At 28.4% G+C, this 18,863-nt stretch overlaps 1 long non-coding RNA gene across 1 annotated transcript in view; it reads left to right on the top strand.

The window, feature by feature from the left end:
* Positions 1–14,857, top strand: part of LOC129983690 (uncharacterized) — a 96,994-nt gene extending 82,137 nt beyond the window's left edge. The window contains exon 5 of the long non-coding RNA XR_008785436.1: positions 14,645–14,857. This is a non-coding gene — a long non-coding RNA (uncharacterized LOC129983690). The remainder of the gene's footprint in view (positions 1–14,644) is intronic.
* Positions 14,858–18,863: the final 4,006 nt, after the last annotated feature.

Here is an 18,863-nt window from a genome sequence, read left to right as displayed (position 1 = left end):
CTTCAAGAATACAAGCAAAATGTGCATAATGCTGCTTTGGTGTATAATATAAATAATTTTTGTTGATTTACGTTCTAAAAATAAGTTCCTAATCGCTGGAAGTTCGTCTTTCCTGTAACTTTAACTTTACGTTGGGCGACATATTATTTTTTCCACAAAATCGATTCAAGGCTATGAGTCGGTAAATTCGTTTCTAAAATTATATTACTATATAATTTGTTTACTATATAATTCGTCAAGAATATTTTCTTAAGATTCCCTTTTACTGCTTTTTGCCGTTTTGCGCCGTGCTTTCGCCATATTTTGGATAAAGGAATGTTGACGAAGCATAAAGTTTTTATTATTTCAATGAAATTATGAAGAATAAAAATCAGTTAAGAATTCCACGTCTATTTTTTCAGAGGTTTTATGTATAAAACCTCTGAAAAAATATGGGTGGAGTTCTGTAAGGATTTTTATTCTTCATAATTGAGTTCTGTAAGGATTTTTATTCTTCATAATTTCAATAAAATATTACACTTTTTTTTTCAAAATTTTTTAATTAAAGCCATGAAGAGCTCAATGCAACGTATCGATAAGGAAGAAGAGAAAGTATTTTTAACTTGTATAATTTTAGGAAGGAATTTGTCGAAACAGCATTTTAGAGCCTTGGGAGGATAATAGTTCGCTCAACATCATAATTACAGCCGGATTCCGAGTAATTAAGAAATAACTTTTTGAATGTAGATTAATTAAAAATTATTATGTATCATACACACATACTTACATATGTGTTAAGATATACAACCACAGAAAGGTATTATGCAGTGGTGATTGTGGCCTGAATATAGCTAAATATATAATATAATATACTGTTATTTTCCCATTTTTATTTTAAAGCAGATATGTTTTTTTTTAACTAACTATAGGAATGATATTTGATTGAATGATGAGAATGAGTAAATGCTGGCAATGAACTATAATATTTTTTATCACTCAACAATCTAAAGCTCGAGCTTTTATTGGTAAAGCTTTTATAAAATATAATTTATCAAATGCCGGTGTCCTGGCATAGGGGTAGAGCGTCTTCTCCGTGACCTAGGCTTCCCGGGTAGTTCGAGTCCCGGTTCGGGTATGATTATTCTTCCTCTGTGTTCTGCCTGTGAGGTGTGGGAATGTGCCCTCCTGTAAAAAAGGGTTGTGTAAACGAATGTGACGCATGAAATAGCTAAGTCGTACTCTTGGCACTAGTTGGCGCTGTAAAAACAAGAGACGCTCACTTGGCTTAAATCGCTGACAGATAACTGTCAGCGGGCTTGTAAATTGTCTTAAGTGACAACGACAACAATTTATGAAATAGATGGATAGCTTGCTGAAATTTTTGATCAATTCCTCCGGTATGACAGTTGCCAATATTTATGTTTGACTCATCTGTTTGTTCTTGTTAGTATTTCTTATCTTTAACAACGGAGGGTTTCAGGTTCGAGACCCGATTCCACTGATGAACCGTCGTGTAAGCGGGTCTGGTGCACGTTAAACGTCCTGGCCAAATGTCCTCCCACTGGTGTGGCGTGGTGTGTAGAGGGGGGGGGGAGTGCCAGCTCAGGTGTCGTCCTCGTCATCTGACCGAGGTTCAAAATGACGAGGTCCGTCCCAAAATAGCCCTAGTGTTACTTTAAAACGGGACGTTAATATAACTAAACTAAACTAAACAAACTTATCTTTAACAACTGCCAATATTTGAAACTAAGACTCTAATGTTTGAAAGATTAAATTAAATTATCTTTATCAAAATATCTTGCCGATAACATGGAATGCTCTGTTTAGTTATTTTATCGAATCCATCCCTCCACCTCCTTCGAAAAATAATCTAATTTTAGGAATATATATATAAAAAAATGCTGAAAAACCAAGAAATCAATTAATAGTGTTTTGAAGTACCGAATGATTTTTTTTAAAAAATTGTCAGTGAAATTGCGCGAAAATAATATCACTATACTGCTATTAGTGACTGTTATGGAAATAAGCGAAAAAAATCCTGAGTTAATTTTTTTAAATTTTAAAATGTCGTGTGTATATATATATATAACAAAAAAAATTGCTTATCCGTATACTTGAAGTGTATATTTTGACGATACATTGATACATGTAATTTTTGTTTTATTTTACATAGAATGCATTTCGTGGCAATAAATACACCAGCACATTTACCCCTTTTTGTTCCAATTTAGTCATTTGTTGAAGTATAGACGATACGGATAACTTTTGAATTGTTTAAAATCTAGTCAAATAATTATTTCTCTATAATTTTTAAGATTTTTAAAATGTAGTTTTTTAAACCTTTAATAATATGCACCTGTCTTCCTCATTTAATTATGGTGAGATTTGTGGAACAGAGTTCATCTTGTGTTAGTGGCTCTATGCAAAGTTTGCCAGCTGTTTCTTATTGTTTATTTTTGATCTCTACATATTTTAATTTGTAAAAATGATTAAATAAATAAAAAAATATAAGTATAATTATTATGATAACAAGAGATTTTATGAATTTTTTAGTTTAATTATTTTTTTTTCTATTCTGAGGAAAAAAATTACACATATTTAATTTAGTTGTAACGCCTATCATAATTTTTTTTCCAAAATGGAAAAAAAAAAAAAAAAAAAAAAGAAGAACTGACAAAACGACAAGTATATCTAATAAATTTGGTAGAGAAATAGAGATTTTTATTGAAATTTTATATAACATCAACGGAGAACTATATAATATTAAACTCGAAAAACATGACTAAATTTTCATTTAGTAATTTTTATCTAAAGATATCATTCAATTTTTAGTCTATGTTCTGTATATCTGTAACTTTATAAAATAAGGAATTTATTTTTCCTACTTTTTCCAACTTTTGAAGAGAGAATTATGTTTTATTTTTTATATTATTTTGTGGAAACAAAACTGATTTCATTTTTTAAAATCGCTGTTTAGGCGAAATTAATATAATTGAGTTGATAGGTAAAGTGTATTGATAACATTATTAATGAAATCATTTTTGTTTTGGACCAAATTTTTTTGTAAATACTTATGACAAATCAGAATTCATATGATATTGTTTATTATTATGAAAACGGCCTATTCATAAGCATATGCAGATTTTAAAAATAAATACATATATATTTGTTTGAAAGTAAGAAATTTCAATCGCGAGACGAAATAAATGTCTCAAAGAAAATATGAAATTTGATCCTTTGCCGACAAACTGACTTCTATCACCGAATGACGTAATCAGTCAGGTGGCTTTCCGACCACGCCTCGCAAAGGTCACGTGACCTCTTGAGGCGACGCTGTTGCCACACGCAGTCGCTGTAATATTTCAACCAATGTGTCGTGATGGGAAAGGGAAAAAAAGTGACAAGAAAAATAATAAAGATTAAAAATATGAGAGAAAAAATAAAAAGAGCACGAATACAACTAATGCCGGTTATTTGTTCTTCGTCGCACGTGTTTTCTGTCAACCATTGAGGGCGCCATCTCGGTATTCTTTTGGCGCCTACAAAATTTTCTTTAACCCTTTTTTTCAGAATCGAAACATTCGAAGTACCAACGAAATATTCTCAAGTGCTTCCCTTTTGATTTTGTTTGCTTTCCTTTTTATTTCAGTTTTTAAAAATGAAAAAAAGTGAAGAATTATTGAAAGAGCAGAATTTTGTAGCAAAATGGGAATATTGAAATCGTTTGAATATTTAAATATCATTCTTTGATAATGAGTGAATTACAGTATAATTAATTTGGAATTAGTTTTTAAGGTGGATATTTTTTTTATGTTAATTAACTTTGGTAGCTGCTCTCTTTTGCCCTGTTTGAGAGTATTAAAAAAAAAATCCCAGAAATTAGACACCGATTTTTTTTGTCGGATCCCTACATATAAAATATATTTCTGTATGCTAAGCCTTCGTGAAGTTAGAAATGAAATTTGTTGCATTTTGGGAAGTTAGACATCGATTTTTTTTTCTTTTGTTGTACCCCTACATATAAAATATATTTCTGTATGCTAAGCCTTCATGAAGTTAGAAATGACATTTGTTACATTTCGGAAGATTAGACACCGATTTTTTTTTCCTTTTGTTGAATCCTTACATATCCTTACATATAAAATATTTGTGTAGGCTAAGCCTTCATGACATATTAGAAATAATATTTGTTATACTTTTGGGACTTATCAGATACAAACCTGATGAAATTTTATTTCGCTGATGCTATAAAAATTTTGATTTCACGCTTAATATATTTTTTTTTTTATATTTCACACTTCTAATTCTTAACTTCACTTCATAGTTTTTTTTTTTTTTTTTCATTTCTAATTTGTGCCTCTTGAGTTTGACTGGTGTGTATATAAAAATGTAGTATTTAACACCTTGCTTTAAAAAAGTAGATTTTTGTGTGTCATCTTGTATATCTTCGGTAGTATGGACAGTAAAATGAATTTATAATTCTAAAAGACTTTTTTTGCTTTACAAAATATTTTGTTGCTTTTTTAAAAAATTTATTATCTGCGAAAAACTACAGTGAAGCTCGTACAGTAAATTACAGTAAATACAGTAAAGCTCATTAAACTAAAATCTGCCTATCTTTAAAAAAAAAAAAGCAAGCTTACATTTCCACTATCTTGCTAACTTCAGTTATTGATTTTCTTTTTCTTTACATAAATATTTCTAGATTATTGATGAAAATGCAGTTTTTGTCTGTAAATATTGAAAAAAAGCATGAACATGTAAGTTGACAGCTAACCTCTAATATTATAAATGCACACACATAGACTATGATATATTTGATATCTTAGTTGTTCACTGTGTGATTTAAAAAAAAAAAAAAACGATGAATATTCTTTAATTCGGAGAACTAAATTTTATTTTAATGATAAATTACTCTTAGTATTTGTCTTAATTATTGAAGGCTGAAGTGAATCGGAGCGACGTAAGTTTGTAATGTGTACAAAATTAGTTTGTTGTTTATAAAAAAAAATAATTAAAAAGTTTGCCGTCAAAAGACTGTATGTCAAGGCTAATTTCTATAACTTATTTTATTTAATGACTTAAAGAAGTGTTAATTGCTGTATTAGAAAAGGAGACATAAAACACTGTTTGTTCCTTTTATCGCCTGATGAAGAAAGTTATTAAATTGTGATTTTCGATTGTATCTAAATGATATTTGATAATATGAAAATAAACTTGAAACTCCTTCATCGCTTATAATCCTTGTTATAAAATGATTCTAAAGTACAAATTAATTACCCTTTGTTCCTTCAAATCACAAAAAAAAAAAAAAAAAGCCGTGAGCAAGAATGAAAAAAATTTTTTTTTTTTTTTTCCTTCTGGAATGAAAGAAGAGTTTTAAGTGACAATAGAAAAAAAATTCGGAAAAAAATGCCGAAAGCTTAAAAACAACCCTTTTTCTGTAATGCGAGAATGCTGGCGGTTTCCATAAAGATTACAATCTCGTAACAATACGAAGAAACTCAGAAAAATATTTCATCAGACGTCCCCGTCAAATTAATCTTCTCATTCTTGTATTTGATGCGTTTTTTTGATAATCGAGTAATTTTTCTCTTAATTGCCGCCTTTCAAAAGGTTTATGTTCTTACGTAGTGTATTGGAAAGACAGAAACGAAGATATAATTAAGAGTTTATGTTCTAATTAATAACAATTTTTTTCATATTATTTTTATTCTGTACTTGTGGGAAGAAAATATCTAATAGGTTCTGTTTGCATTACTTGCAAACAGAACAAACAAACTTGTAAACATTATTAAAAAAAAAGTTAAACAAGGTATGTCTCAATTCTGCCGTTATTTTAATGGACTTCGTAAATAAATTCCTCACGAAAATTCACATTAATTGCAGAAACAAATATTCACATATTTATTACAGAATGTGTGTGAAGCTCATTTATAAAAATCATATTTTCTGCAGTCGTATGAATCTGTTAGAATCCTTTAATGACGAATTGCGCAATCTGATGCTTATTATTTAATGACGGGAAATGATTTCCTTTGCTTGCCCATGTAAAGCTTTTTCCTTATTAAGAAAAAATAAAATCCGCCGGGTTATACTCCGTATTTTCATATATTTATACAATATACGTTTGATAGTTTCGTTGAGTACGAAAAGGAATCGAATACGGATTGTTCGGTAAATATCATAATCTAAATCTGTTAATAGACATTTAGCAGACGATTCCTTTTCAGACATTTTATAACTGATACTATTTTTATTTTGTTAAAATATTATTAAAAAGTAAAAGCAAACGATTTTTTCTTTGACAAACATATTTTGTAAATATTATTTCTTTTATTTTTTGTATAATAGCTGATGATCCATTGTAAACCTTCTGGAATCTGGCAATGTTTGTAAGGTACGCTGTTAAGCTGAAAGAATAAACAAGCCGATGGAATTGTAAATTGCTTGGAGTATTATTTTATTTTTAAGAATTTGAGATGCTCTGCAAGCTATAGTTTGAAGCTTAAGAAAACGGGTAGTTTTCTAGAAAGCATGCAAAAACGGATTTTGAACATCTGGTCGTTGGCTGAATGGGCCCAAAATTTGATATAGATCTAGACTTTTAATTTGAAGACAACATAACTAAGTGAATTTCTCCAAGTGGTTGAGTTTTTTAGTACTTAGCTAAAGGGGTCGAGCTTGCACAACCCCTTTTTACAGGAGGGCACATTCACACATCTCACAGATAGATCAACCATGCCCAAACCGGGACTCGAACCCAGGACGCCCAGATCAAGGGGAAGACGCGCTACTCCTATGCTAGGACGCTGGCGGCAAGGCTATGTGAAGACCTGAACCGAATTTATCGGTCTAGTAGACCATTGCATTTATGATTCCTTAGCTGATATGCACACTAATGGATAGATAGATGGTCTTCATTTGGTCACATCTCAAAATTATGAAATTTGTTTTAAAATGGTATAATTATTCCTTTTAGGAAGGACGTTAATATAACTAAACTGAGTGATTACATCCAAAATTTGATAATCTACAAATTTACTGTATAGACTCCATTCCGAATTTCAAACGCTTAGCTTGTTATGTTTTTGAATTATGGCATTCATTGACAAACTATAATTTCAACTTTTTTATATCTTCTCTTCTTCGTATATGAGAAAGAATCAAAAAAAGATATAGTGACTTCTGTTAAAAATATTTATCGTAAAATGCAATGACTTACTGCAAATTTTCGTTGGATTTTTTAAATAGGCCTTTTGAACATATCTCTATAGATTGTGTTCACCTGTCGTCCTCACCTGACCAGGGTTAAAAATTGCGACCTCCGTCTCAAAAATAGGCTTCGCTTTGCTTCCAAACGATGTTAATACTTATAATTAAACTGAAGTCTGTTTTGAAATTCTTTTGTTGCAATGTTAATTTTAAATAATATTTTCAGCACTTTAAATATAGCACATTAACGCATTATTTTGTGTAAAATAATGTGTTATATGAATATTAACACGTTATTTTGATCGAGGATAATTAAAATAATATGATAGAGAAATTATTTAAAAGAAAATCCTTCTTTCGTGTACATTTTTAAAATCATTCTTTACGGTGTTTTATATTTGAAAGTGAATATTAGACCAGGCATTTAGCCAAGATCAATCTGCAGTATAATGAGAATAATTGAATGGAAGTCTGCATTAACGTTTTTGGCAATTCTTTTAACCTCGTTTTCTAGTTTTATTTTAACTCTCTGCATCGGATCGCATGGAAATCGCATGTCTGTAAGTCCAAAAATTTTGGTGAACAGTGCTAATATAACCTTATCTAAACACCATTTAGCTACTTTGTAAAATAATTTAGATTTCTTCGGAAGTATGATTATGTAACAAGTTTATATAGAAAAAGTACAAAGTTGTGTGATATTGAAAGATTAAAAAGTATGAAAAGGTTTAGATCTTATTTTTTAAAAGATTCAGAAATATTCGAGAGATTAAATTTCTTTATTTGTATCAACTATTCATTCATACATCCATTTGTATTCAGATATTTTATTTTTTACGAAATATTATTCAAGACGATTGTTTGATTTTTTTTAATTCATATGTTTATTAAAGAGGTAATATTCATGTTAATTGTAAATCGCTGCTAAAGTATTTATGTAAAATATTTGCATCACTAAAAGAAGCAATGCTGATTTATTCGATTATTTTTTGTTATACATGTTACCGTTAAAGTATGAAATCCGTTATTTTATAGAATACCTAGTTATTCCATGAAATAACTGATCGTGTCCGTTAAAGTGTAAAACTCTCTTGTATTTCATGGTTTAACTAGTTATTTCATAGAATAACGATCTGCAGCCCGTTAAAGTGTAAAATAATCTATATCATACATCTCGCACGACAAATACATTTACCTTCCACCCCTACAGCATTTATGTTTTTGTTTTCTTGTTTTAGAAATAAAAAATGTTTTTGTTTTAGAAATAATGTTCTTTGTAATTCCAAGTGTCATTTTAATAATCCTTGTTGTAACAAATGATTTTATGTTACGTTTCCATAAATACCATTTATACGCTGCAAAAATTAGATAAATTGCTTCTTTTTCATTTTAATTGTCTATCATTCGTTTCATTTCTAGATAAATTGTTTATTTTACATTTAACTGTCTCTCATTAGTTAATTTATAGAATACCTAGTTATTTGATAGAATAACTAGTTAAAGTGTCAAATTAATAACATATAACACACTTTAACGGACACGATCAGTTATTTCATGGAATAAGTAGGTATTCTATGAAATAACTGCATTATATACTTTAAAGGTAACATATACATTTAATTTCTAGGGCCATAGTATTTATGATTCCCACCAAATTCCTCAATCTTTGTATGAAGTTACGTTGATTGGCATAAGTTTGGACAAATTTTTCTGTCAGGCAGAAACTTAGATGCTTTAATTACTTATTTCGCTCTAAATAATGCGTCTTTATTTATTACTTAATTATTAATTAATTAATCATATTAAATTTATCTAATAAGTTAGATGAATCATATTTCTTAAACCAATATCAATCCTAAAAAATGTTTTAATATACAATGGCTAGAAAAAAATGACCTTTTAAAAATTTAATCTGTTATCATGGCTATATTTTTGTATGCATTGCTTGTACTGGGCACTAATTTTTGCAATTTTCTTTATTGAATATTCAAGAAAAGTTGCATCATCTTGTTTTGAAATATTCTTAAAAGTCAGCTGTACAGTTTTTGTTTTGAATTTTCCAGTTCAAATCTTGTTTTCAAACATCCCAGACAAACATTTTTTTTATATATAAAACGGATCTTCTTAAAATCCTTGTTGGGTGCTAACCGGATACCTACATTTGAATAATCCTTTATTCAAACTGGGGGCCATTATACTCTGTGCCCATCTGTAGTGTACCTTACAAACAAACTTTTCTCCTAATTAATTTTTAAAAAGTTTCCCCAATGCGTATCGAATAAATGAGTACGGACTAACTAAGTAAGTAATGATCTCCCTTTTCTCGTCACGACAAAAAAAAAGTGGTTCGCGGCAAAACAATGCAAGTCCTTCATAGTGGGCCTTTTTGCCTCTATGACCTCCGAGCCCGGCCGACGTAGATGAATTCGATACGTCGTACCAGGATGCTGTACAGATTTCACGGATTTGGCCCTACCCCACCGATGTTCTTCGAGGAGTTAGTGAGAACCACTTGGTCCTGAATCCGCAGTATCCGCAGTTTCAGGAAGAAATGAAACTTTGGCTAGTTTCTGTTTAAAACAAGGCATTCTTCGGATTTCTTTTGGGAAATATTTGTGTGGTAGATTACGTCACTGTACAATCATTCGTTTTGAGTATTGTGGGTTCAAATAGAAGGGAAAATGTGAAGAATTGATATCATGAGATATGGTGGTATTGAGGTTGTGAAGTGTTGGTCTGGGTGGTGGTCATGTGGAGATTTTGCAATGAGAATGTGTTCAAGAAAAAGTTGTTTTACGTTATAAGGGGTATAGATTGTAATGAAGATTATTTTTTGCGTATTTTGGAAGAACTTTTTACAAAATATGACACATATTATGCGTTAAGTTAAGATCGAAAATGTGAGGATCCGGTTTTGTTAGATATGACTTGAGTTGAGATGATTCAATGTTGGTCTGGGTCATATGGAGGTTATGCGATTTGAATGTTAAGAAAAAAGATACTTCATATTGTAAGGGACATATAGATTATTTTATTAACATAAGGGACACGTAGATTATTTTATTAACATAAGGGACACGTAGATTATTTTATTAACATAAGGGCGATGCAGATTATTTTATTAATATAAATATAATATAAAGGACATATAGAGGACATAATATCAAGGAAATCTAGAGGACATAATATAAAGGACATATAGATTATTTATTTAACAATACATTATGCAGTTATTTTTAAGTAAGTTAAAATACTGGATTATACGATTTGAATGTGTCAAGGAAAAGATACTTTATGTTGTAAGAGGTGTATAGATTACTTTATTAACATAAGGAACATACAGATTATTTATTTAACAATATATAATATTACGCAATTATTTTTACGTAAGGTAAAGTTAAATTATTTAAAATATTGTAAATAAATTTTAGATTTTTTTTTGGAAGAATTTATTCCTGAGTATTATGCATTAATTTCATTACGTCCTTTTGCAGCCAAATTTAATGTTATTTCATACTTTGCACTTGCAAATAAAACATGCATTTTTCATACTTGTTTCTCCTACGAATAAAATGCCATTTGCAAATGTTTACAAGATCTTTCAATTAATAAAATTTATTATGTAGTGGAGATAATCATTATTAAGAAAGTACATTAAAAGTTTGACATAATTTCCTGATTAATTGATTATTTTTGCAATAGAGATTATGAAATTTATTGTTGGATTTTATAGATGTGTTTTATTGGAGAGTTTTGAAGATCGCAATAACTCTTACACAAAAATACGAGATACTTTTTCTTTTCTGTTTTTTTTAGGGGGATTTGAATTAAATAGCATTTCTTTTTATTATTGAGGATTATTAAAGGAATACAATTTATTTCATTGAAGGGTTTTTCAAAGCACACAAAAATTTCGCATAATTGTCGATATTGTTTCGAAATTTTCTCCATGCTCCAGTGCTTATGAAAAAAAATTGCCAAAGACGAATAAAAAGTTAAAATTGTCGCTAAAAGTCGGCAACCACTACCTATTGAACCAGTCACAGCACATATCGACTCATTTCATCTGAGGAACAACTGAATCTAATTTAACAAATTCGTTCTGAATGAAATCAATGTTGCCTTTATTCAAGAAATTCTTAATAGAATGGAATATACAATATATATATATATATATATACTATTATGATTTCAGAGATCTGTACTTAACTTCTGCTGCTGCTATTCTACCAGAAAAACATTAATCGAACTGTAAGTACAGTCCCTATAAGTACCGTTTCATTCGTAAGTACAGTGCCGGATAATGAGATCATTCACAACTCAATTTATTGCAAATGTTTAGAAAAATTCAATGACTGTTTATTTATTAAGATTACTTTCTTAAGGCTAAAACCATGACTATATATTAGGATGAGTTTTTAGGGCTAAAATTCATGACTATTTATTAAAATTACTTTTTCAGGGCTAAAATTCATGTCTATTTATTAAATTACTTTTTCAAGGCTAAAATTCATGACTATTTATTAAATTACTTTTTCGAGGCTAAAATTCATGTCTATTAAGATTCAGTCCCTATAAGTATCGCTTTATTCGTAAGTACAGTGCCTGATAATGAGCTCATTCACAACTCAATTTATTGCAAATGTTTAGAAAAATTCAATGACTGTTTATTTATTAAGATTACTTTCTTAAGGCTAAAACCATGACTATTTATTAGGATTAGTTTTTAGGGTTAAGATTCATGACTATTTATTAAAATTACTTTTTCAGGGCTAAAATTCATGTCTATTTATTAAATTACTTTTTCAAGGCTAAAATTCATGACTATTTATTAAATTACTTTTTCGAGGCTAAAATTCATGTCTATTAAGATTCAGTCCCTATAAGTATCGCTTTATTCGTAAGTACAGTGCCTGATAATGAGCTCATTCACAACTCAATTTATTGCAAATGTTTAGAAAAATTCAATGACTGTTTATTTATTAAGATTACTTTCTTAAGGCTAAAACCATGACTATTTATTAGGATTAGTTTTTAGGGTTAAGATTCATGACTATTTATTAAAATTACTTTTTCAGGGCTAAAATTCATGACTATTTATTAAAATTACTTTTTCAGGGCTAAAATTCATGTCTATTTATTAAATTACTTTTTCAAGGCTAAAATTCATGACTATTTATTAAATTACTTTTTCGAGGCTAAAATTCATGTCTATTTATTAAGATTCAGTCCCTGTATGTACCGCTTTATTCGTAAGTACAGTGCCTGATAATGAGCTCGTTCACAACTCAATTTATTGCAAATGTTTAGAAAAATTCAATGACTGTTTATTTATTAAGATTACTTTCTTAAGGCTAAAAACCAACCATGATTATTTAGTAGGATTAGTTTTTAGAGTTAAAATTCATGACTATTTATTAAAATTACTTTTTCAGGGCTAAAATTCATGTCTATTTATTAAGATTACTTACTTAGGGTTAAAATTTATGACTTTTAAGGCTATCATTCAGCGGAAAATTCAATCATTATTTAGAAAAATAATGAAAAATTTGTTCATTTATGTTGGATATGATTCTGTATGGAATATTAGCTTAGCTTTCTTCTGATAAATGTGTTGACTCTTGAAAACCGAAACTAAAATATTTTTTTGCTGTGACAATTATCATGCGATATTTTAGAAAGGAGAAAGGAAAAAAAAAAAAATGGAATAACTATGATGGTAGAAGGGTGTTAGTTATTATTATTTGTCAATGGATTCTAAATACCTTCCACGCTTTTGCGCATGCGTTAGGATGGGTTTAATTCGTCAAAATAAGGATGAGAGAAAAGATGGAAGGAGGGGATGTTTACATTTAACAATAAAGTAAACTTGGATTACTCATGAACTGAATTAAAATAATACAATCAGAAACGAAACGATATTCACACATGAAAAAAAAATTACGAAAATGTATCGAATAAGGTGGAAATCAAGTTCAGAGAATGATGAAGTATTCCGGAAATGTCCTTTCAGTCTCACCCCTTAATGAGATAGAATAGTCAAAAAGTGGTCAGGATACTGAAACGAACAGTAATGTATAATTCTAATAATTTGGAATAATACATTATTCTTTATTATTTTATGAAATATTAATTAAAATAAATCTCAGAAAAATGATGAATTTAACAACAAGATTTTGTGCAAGTTAATTGACATTCTTTATAATTGGAAATCTTTACTAACTATGCAATCGGTTGTGCTATAATAATGCTGTCTAATGCTTTGAAGCAAATTAGCTGAAGAAAACGTACAGTTTCTACCAGTACTACGATAAAAAATAATAAACGATTTTTTCTTTAATAAAAGTAATTTTTTTTCTTTTGCTTTTGTCATAGCATATCAGATCCCTAATTTATGAAGTAAATAATTGATATGTTTAACATTTTGCATGCATTCCTAATCAAATTAAGATATGAAGCTAAAAAAATTATACTGGCGAGATGGTGGGTGATATATTACTTATGTTGATAGCCACATGAGGGAGGGAAAAAAAAAAGAAAAAGGATAAGTCATGGTACGTTATAAAGATACCAAGAATATTTGTAGAGGGAAAACGTATAAGTTCTGAGGAAAACGAGGAATGTGGTTTACCGTTTTTTAGACGCGGTGGGAGAAAGTTGATTGATATCTAACGGTGTCGTTCAAGGAAGAAGTAAAAAACGAGACTTGCCATCATTTGGAGTAAGTTCCTGCAGTTGTGGGGAGGGGGGGGGGGGAGGGACTCGAGAGCAATTAAAACGATGAGGAGACAATTTTTTCTGTAACTTGGTTTTATTCTCTCCCCCACCCCCACCCCAGTGGAACTTTGCTTGGTAGTGTCCCATTTATTCCCAAAAGTTCAAAAATTATAAATAGGAAGTATTTGCAGATTTCTGAATTTCATTGCATAAAATTTAAATTCCTTTCATTGTTAGAATAAGTGTATTATTAAAAAAAAATACTGTTTTTAACGACAACGTTAGAGAAGTCAAGAGCGCAGTTGCGGAGAAACATGAAATAAAGTTTTGCCCAGTTGTAGTTTTTATTGATTAAAATTTAATGAAGCATTTTTTTTTTGTTGTTGTTTTTTGAAAAAACTATACAACGAAATTAACCAACAAAAATTTGTTAGCTAAAATGTTAAAATTTTTTTATTCTCATATTTATGTGAAAGAAAATTTTTGATTATTTGATAAATATGTAAATTATATATCTTTATTTCAGGAGGTTTTATATTGTTTTATAAATATTAAAAATTCCATGTTCATGCATCTAAAACAAACGTTTTTTGCTAAATTATTTTCTAAAAGCAATGCCATTATGTCTTGCTTTGAAGATATCTTTACTTCGTTGTAATTCTACTAATTAGCTATGTTTTTTTTAAATAATTTCTGTGTATTTTTAATTTTGTCTATATTTATTTATTTTTAGAAAATCCTACAGTCGTCTTCTTTGGAGAAGCTGTGATGGACTTGGCTTTCTTTATCATCGCATATGACTATATCTACGTTATATTGTGATAGCTATTTCCACGATTGATATGACAGAACAGTATTTTCACTACTGCATTTTCAGATTTTTGCCAAATCTTGTACGTTTTAGCACTTTCATTTGGTTTGAAAACCATTCTTGCAATTATTTTGAATGGACTAGTTTATTTCTATATTTGCAATACTCAGAACCAAAACTCAGAAAAAAAAATGTGTATATTTTTATCTATTACTATTGTATTCTTAAAGATAGTAAAAAATATGTTCCTCTTAATTGTTGTTATTTAATATTAAGGATGTATAAATTTTTTAAAAATATATTTAATTCATTAATTTTTTAAAGGTAAAGCTGTTATAGCATAATTGTATTGATATTATTTGTAAATTTATATATGTATAATGCAGAAATCCTTAAAAGTGGTTTGCAGAGAAGATTATCTTCTTTAGAGCCATCTACAAATTTATTTATGGTTGTTCATGAGTTGTAAGTGCTCACTAAAAAAAATTGTTTGATAATTTTAAAAGAAATTAAAAGTTGATGACCAAAGATAATTTTTCCTTAATAACTTCCTAGCATATTTTCACAGAAAAATCAATTTTGCGCCACTTGAAAGTTTTGAAAAATATAGTTTTGTTTGCATACGTTTTTCTCCCGCGTTTTAATAGTTTAAAATTTAGGCATATTTTAAAGCCCTCTTAATTGCATTAGTAACTGCATATATATATACATGTGAATTTCAATATATTGAATATGTTTTTTAGCACATTTTGATGTTCCTAAATTAAAATTAGTTTAATATTTAAAAAATAATATTTAGGTGGTCTCATTAAGATTGACGCATATTTATTCTATTGCGTTTTGATAGAATTAAGATATTTCATGAAATTTTCAATTCATTCTGTGATATTTCGAATCTCTTGTTATTTTTCTCAGTTTTTCTGTGAAATTTTTCTTTTTTCTTTTTTATAATTATATTGAAATGAATTGTTATAAAAAGGTATTAATCAGCTTTTGTACTTTTCAAGAGATTCGAAAATAATATAAACTTGAAAAAACCTGAAATCGCAATAAAAAATATTTTAATTATGAAACATTTAATAAGAGGACAAATAAAAAGTGCTATAAACGGGTGGAAAACGTTAAAGACGGGAACATAAAAATGGTGTAATACTTTTTTTCAAATTTAAAACAGTACATGAAAATAAAAATTAAAGAACGAATGAAAAGAAATAAATGCGGATAATGAACTTATAAGAAGAATGAATGAAGATCAAGTGAAAATACAGACCCAGAAATGTGATGGAAGATGAGAAATAATCCAAGTTCAAGCTCGGACAAAACTGGTTTTCTCAATGATCATCCAGAAGATTTGAAATCTGAGATCATTGTGAAAGCTGATTTTGTTGTCCTTTCACCTCGACTAGCCAGAAAGTGTGACATTTCAACGAAGATTATTATACGTGGATTAGAACATCTTCGTCCTTCATAATATGGAACTGAACAGCTGATGAAATATGAGAAATACTAAACAACTGTATGGTTTCGAGTATGGAAAAAAGATTGAATATGAAGAGATATTTTTTTTTGTTTATTGTTTTTAAAAGTTTTGAAATTTGTATCTATATTTTAATAATATGCATTATCGTCTGTTTTCTACATTGTTAAAAGAAATGAGGTAAGTAAATATTATTCGAAAACTAACTTTGTATTTATAAATATGATGCAATTTTGTTTATTTGTATTTGAATTTCAAATGATATAAATCTCGTATCAGTAATTTTATTGTATGCATTATCACTTTTGCTTTTAACATTGTAAAATCGGAAAGGCATACGTCCTTCATGATATGGAACTGAGCAGCTGATGAAATATAAGAAATACTAAACAACTGCTAGTGGAGTCGAGTATGGAAAAAAGATTGAATATGAAGAGATAGATTCTTTTTGTTTATTGTTTTTAAAAGTTTTAAAATTCGTATCGGTATTTTAATTGTATATATTATCGTCTGTTTTCTATATTGCATAAAAGTGAGGCAAGTAAGTATTCGTAAAAAATATGCATTTATATAGAATGTATAATTTTATTTATTTGCATTTGAATTTCAAGTGATATAAAACTCGTATCAGTAAATAAATTGTATGCATTATTATTTTTGCTTCTAACGTTTTAAAATTGAATAGGCATACGTCCTTCATGATATGGAACAGAACAGCTGATGAAATACGAGAAATATTAAACATCTGTTGGTGGTGTCGAGTATGGAAAGAAGATTGAACATGACATCTTTTTTTGTTTTGTTTATTGTTTTGAATATACATTTTTTGTTGATTGTTGTCTACATTTTAATTATATGCTTTTTGTCTGTTTTCTACATTGTAAAAAAATGAGGTAAGTGTATGTTATTCGAAAAATAATTATATAATATAACATTTTATTCATTTGTACTTAAATTTCAAGTGATATAATAGTCGTAAAAGTAATTTAATTGTATACATTATCATTTTTCATTAACATTGTAAAATCAAAAAGGTATACATTTTTCGAGAAATAAAGGTAAGTTTAGACTTTTTTGCGTATTTGAACAAGAGATATGAAACTCGTTTTATGCATTATCGTTTGTTTGCAATAAATAAATAAATAAATAAATAAAAAGAAAAAAAAGAAGGGAAAAAAAAAAGGTTGGCATAGATTTCTGAAACAAAATGTTTCGTGCTTTCATGGATAATGTTTATAAGATACAAAGAATTCAATTAAATTTATTTATCAAAATATTTGTTTATCAGTTTATTCAAGAGTCATAAAACTCATATTGCTCTTTTAATTGTATGCATTTTGCTCGTTTACAACATTATAAAAAGCATACATTTTATCATGTATTTAATTTCTTTACATTAGAAATTCAACAGATGATACATTTCTTACATTTGGGTTTCAAAAGACAATACTTTAATTTTTTTTAATATTCTAAAATGAATATTTTAAACTTGTACATTGAAACTTGTTTTAAATATCGTAAAAGGAATACAGGTAAGCGTACAGTTTGCAAATTTTACTTATGGCTTTTATCCATACGCAATTGTTTGCAAGAATTGAGCTTCAAGGGAGACACGAAATCGCTGAACTGGCTTTTGGATTAAAGTTTGGTAATTCGGATTTATGACAGCAAATAATCAGATGCAGTGATTTATTTTAGTTGAATGTTTACATTTTCTTATTGATCAAATTATTTTAAATCAATGTTTAAATTTATTTTCTCCTTGGTGAAATTTGCATTATAGAAATCGTTTTTATTCTTCAATGTTTTCATTTATTTAGAGAAGATGCTTGCAGACTACAGTACCAGCGATGAAAGAATTCTACAAGAAGACTGGCGAATAATGCCGCAACTGAATTTTAAAAGAAAAAGCACTGTCCAAATATTGGAAATTGGGAAATGTTTCTTCTAATTATGCTCGCTTCTTTATTTAATCAAAAATTTTATTATATAATATTAAAAAAATGTAAAAAAAAATAACAAAAAGACGATTTTTATTGCTAAAGGTGTGTTTATAGGTATTCAATTTTCTAAAAAAAATCTAAAAGCAAAAGACTCCCCCCCCTTTTTGATAATAATCTCTATACATTATTTTAAAATTCGAAAAATAAGCATTTCAAGGACACAAAATTGTATTGTAATGTTCCATTTTGCAATCAATAACAATATAACAATATACAGAGTTTAAGAACTTTTGAGTTCAAGAAGTCCTTGAACCCTCTTACACATCGACATATTTTTATTTCTCTACAATTTCTTCCCAAATCTTAATAAACTTTAAAAAATATTTTTAGTTCTGTTTTATTGCAAAATATTTGTAATTCTATTTTACAGCAAACTTTTCATTGTTTTACTAAATTGCGTTTAGACATAATCGAATTGAGAAATATATATTAAATTTAGCTTTTTATGTGCATGGCTGCGCTGCTATATATTTGAGTATAAATTTTAAAAATAATATAGACGAATCAAGATTAAAACATTGTATTCCTAAACGAATCAAGATTAAAACATTAGCTTGTTTTAATCTTGATTCGTCTAGCAAGCTAATGTTTTAATCTTGATTCGTTTAGGAATATAATGTTTTAATCTTGATTCGTCTAGCAAGCTAATGTTTTAATCTTG

The sequence above is a fragment of the Argiope bruennichi genome, chromosome 9 (assembly GCF_947563725.1).
Source record: "Argiope bruennichi chromosome 9, qqArgBrue1.1, whole genome shotgun sequence".
In the NCBI taxonomy this organism is placed as follows: domain Eukaryota; kingdom Metazoa; phylum Arthropoda; class Arachnida; order Araneae; family Araneidae; genus Argiope; species Argiope bruennichi.
Note: the sequence above shows the minus strand (reverse complement) of the source record. Positions and strands in the feature narration are given on the sequence as shown.